We start from the raw sequence: 4,209 nt of genomic DNA, 5'->3' as shown, positions 1-4,209 counted from the left end.
TTTTCAGAATATTTCTAGAATAACTATATTCTAAGCTATAGAACATAAATTTTTTTCTTATTGTTTTAGTAGTTGACATTTGTAAGAAAAAGTAATTTTACCACCACCTTTATCATTGCACAGTGTATTAAACCACCTTTATATACCAAACACTAAAAGATAAAGAACCATTTGTCTTGAAAATCTGGAGCATAGAGCAGGTACTAGGAACCAACTAGGAATCAAAAAAAGTTTTATTATAAGTTTTTCCCTGGACGTAAGTACTATTAACATTTTCCTATAATCCTTTAAACAATTTTCTCTGCATATTTTTTCTTTTTTTAAGGACTGCCAAAACTAATTTTATTTTTGCACTCTTTATAAATTAAAAAACAACAACTAATAATGACTTTTCTCTTCTTTTCCTCCTGAGATCCTTAAATCCAACTTCAATGACCATGTATTTCAGGAAATACTGAATTCAAGTATATTGCCATAAAGAATACCTTGTAATAACTTCCTACATATTTTTCTTTAATCTGTTTTGTAAACTATAGTCAGTTCTTGGATCATCTTAAGAAACCTATTTTTAGAAAGGTTTATGCCTTCAATAAAAATGAATAATTTGGTAATCCATGCCGATGTGACATTTGGCCAGAGCAGCCAGAAACCGCCTTTTGCTGCAGGAAGAAGGTTAATATCACATGAGGTGCCGTGACCCAGGAGCAGAATCAAGATGCAGTGGCCACTGAATTTGGTGTCTTGAAAATGGAAGGCGTTATTGACAAAAGCAGACATTCTGAGACCTGCACTTATCTGCCTGCTAAGACACTTAAGAGGGAGCCTCAAGAACATACAACAGAATTAGACAAAGAGCTAGATGAATGCATGTGATGTGACAAGAAAACAGCTCAAAGGAGGAGGAAAAGGTCATCTCAAACAAAAATGACCTGTCAAAGACGGACTGGGAGACAGATTAGAAATGAAGCATAGAGGCCGGTATGAGATCACAGAGGATGGTTCTCAGGAGTAAGTGGCTAATGAAATTACCTGCAAGTTGTAGGAACCAAAGCAAGATCTGGTAGCCCGAGTAGTGAGTACTAATATACTTGGGAACAAAAAGGCAATGGAACTTCTGATGGAAACTACTGATGTTGAATAAAATGGTGGCCTTTTTATAAGGAGTGGCAGTGGGAGAAGAACAGCAGGTGGAGTTTTCTTGGATCTCCAGAAAAACACTCCTAGTATCAGTGAGGAACAATTTAAGAACATTTTCTACATTGAAAAGCAAAAGGAATATGAAAATAAAAAAGCTGTTAGGAAGAAGAGAACACAAGTGTTGGGGGGAAAGATGAAACAGGCTGTTAAAAGTCTAAATTTTCAAGAGGATGATGATATATCACGAGAAATGTTTGCAAGCAACACAAACGAGGCCCTGGCCTCTCTTGATGAATCACAGGAAGGACATGGAGAAACCAAGTTGGTTGCAGAGGAAGTCATTGAGGTTGATCATTTTCATGAATTGCATGTGTTTTCTTTGTAAAAATTAGGATTTTAAAATGACACCCGACTTCATATTATGCTTTTCAACTTTATCCTATATAATAAAAGGCTAATATGCAAATCGACCGAACGGCCAAACGATGGGTCACTATAACGCACACTGACCACCAGAGGGCAGGAGCTCAACGCAGGAGCTGCCCCCTGGTGGTCAGTGCGCTCCCACAGGGGGAACGCCGCTCAGCCAGAAACCAGGCTCATGGCTGGTGAGCGCAGCTGTGGTAGCAGGAGCCTCTCCCGCCTCTGCGCTAAGGACCCCTCAGCGGACATCCCCAAGGGCTCCCAGACTGGAAGAGGGTGCAGGCCAGGCTGAGAAGCCACCTCCCCACCTCCCCACCCCCACCCCGTGCCGCCACTGCAGTGCACAAATATCATGCACCAGGCCTCTAGTTGAGGTATAATTTAGAAATAAAATTGAAAGATATTTGAGGTGAACAATGTGATGATTTGATATATGTATAGATATCAGATATCAAAAGATATGAAGTTAATTAACACATCCATCACCTCACATATTAAACCTCCCTTTTTTTGGTGAAAACATTTAAGTTCTACATGGCAAATTTCTATTCCACTGTTATCAACTATAGTCACTATCTCATACATTAGATCCTTGAAATTTATTCCTCTTATAGCTAAAAGTATGTACCCTTTTATTAACCACTGGCAAAAACTTTTCTACTCTGTTTCTATGCGTACAATTGTTTCCCATATTATTTTGCATGTCTTTCTGGTTTGGTAAATCTCATATTAACTTTTAAAAGTTGCCTTTTCATTTTTAAAAAATGTTGTAATTATTTTAAAAATTTTACCCATAGAGTTACAAATATAAAATAAGTCACCCAGTGAGGTTCTGAATGAGCCCCTTGTCCTAGGTAGACCAGCCTCTATGACAGCACGCTAGGTCAGCGGTTCTCAACCTGTGGGTCTCGACCCCTTTGGCGGTCGAATGACCCTTTCACAGGGGTCGCTAAGACCATCCTGCATGTCAGATATTTACATTACGATTCATAACAGTAGCAACATTACAGTGATGAAGTAGCAATGAAAACAATTTTATGGTTGGGTCACAACATGAGGAACTGTATTTAAAGGGCCAGAAGGTTGAGAACCACTGCTCTAGGTGAAGAGCTCCTAATTTTTCTATCTAGGCATTTAAAAACAGAGTTTCTAATGAATGGTGACACTAAATAACAAGTGCAGTGGCCAAAAGTCAACTATTCATTTGGATGGATTTTTCAGAGTGTCTATTCAATAGCACACCCACTCCTTTACCATGCACCATTATACCTAAATATCCATAGTGAAGTCACAGAATATCAGTGTTCTGATTTCAAATAGGCTTCTCTTTGTTATAATTTAGCTGAGATCCACTTTTTCATGACTAAAATAAATCTATCTTTAAATTCAGTAAGTTTATATTACTTATATAGGATATTGTAGAGTCAATTTTGTCATTTGGAAGATTAGGTTATATAACCTGTAAAAATCCTTTCAACTAACTTTAAGGGGAATATTTCAAGCTTATGATGAACATTTAGTTTAGTCTATCTTAAACTTTGATATATGAAAATTAATCATTACTATTTTTCTGTAGTAAAAAAGAATTGCTGCTCTTCTTCTCTAGGCATTTAAGAAAACATAAATGGTGATGGAAGGAGACTTGATTTGGGGTGGTGAACACATAATACATCAATATAGAGATGATGTATTATAGAATCATACACCTGAAACGTATATAATTTTATTACCCAATGTCACCCTAATAAATTCTTTTTTAAAAAGAAAGAAAATATAGATTTCTATAGTTTAATATATGTGGAACTTAAAATTTTGTTATAAGAATTATATGTGCTCAATAAAGAAATATTGGGAACTGTAGCCAAATACAAAGAGAAAAACTAGTTACAAAAAGTTAATCACTGTTAACATTTGGGTATATGTCCTTCCTAAAATATCTGTTACAAACAGATATTTTCATTTTTTTAACATATTTTTAATGATTTTCAGAGAGAGGAAGGGAGATGGGGAGAGAGATAGAAACATCAATGATGAGGGAGAATCTTTGATTGGATGCCTTCTGCACACCCCTCACTGGGGATCAAGCCTGCAACCCAGGCATGTGCCCTGACTGGGAATCAAACTGTGACTTCCTGGTTCGTGGTTGACACTCAAACACTGAGCCACACTGGCCGGGATACAAACAGATATTTTCTAACAACAACAACAAAATAATTTTTAAATCATGGTATACTACTTAAACCTTGCTTTTTTACTAATCATTTATTACTAGAGGCCCAATGCACGAAGATTCGTGCAAGAATGGGCCTTCCTTCCCCTGGCTGCCAGCACCGCCCTCACTCCTGCCAGAGCCGCCTTTCCACTTTCCCACGCTGCCCAGAGGCCGGGAGCAGCTGAGGCGGTGCGGGACACCTGCATCATTGCCATGGCAACGACACAAACGACCAGCCCTGCCCCGGGCCACTCAGTGCCTGCATATGCAAACTAACCCACCATCTTTGTTGGATTAATTTGCAGACTCACTCCTGATTGGCTGGTGGTGTTGCGAAGGTATAGTCAATTTGCATCTTTCTCTTTTATTAGTATAGAAAGATAAACAACACTTTAATGGCCATTTGTTAACATAGGCATACCAAAATGTGCCTAACC

General features: G+C 38.0%; 1 pseudogene across 1 annotated transcript; it reads left to right on the top strand.

The window, feature by feature from the left end:
• Positions 1 to 595: 595 nt before the first annotated feature.
• On the top strand, positions 596 to 1,522 carry LOC308513966 (phosphorylated adapter RNA export protein-like; annotated as a pseudogene). The gene has a single exon. The product of its transcript is annotated as a phosphorylated adapter RNA export protein-like (transcript).
• The last annotated feature ends 2,687 nt before the right edge of the window (positions 1,523 to 4,209 follow it).

Source organism: Myotis nattereri (assembly GCF_964212035.1).
Source record: "Myotis nattereri genome assembly, chromosome: 2".
In the NCBI taxonomy this organism is placed as follows: Eukaryota; Metazoa; Chordata; class Mammalia; order Chiroptera; family Vespertilionidae; genus Myotis; species Myotis nattereri.
The sequence above is the reverse complement of the archived record's forward strand: the minus strand, read 5'-3'. Positions and strand labels throughout refer to the sequence as shown.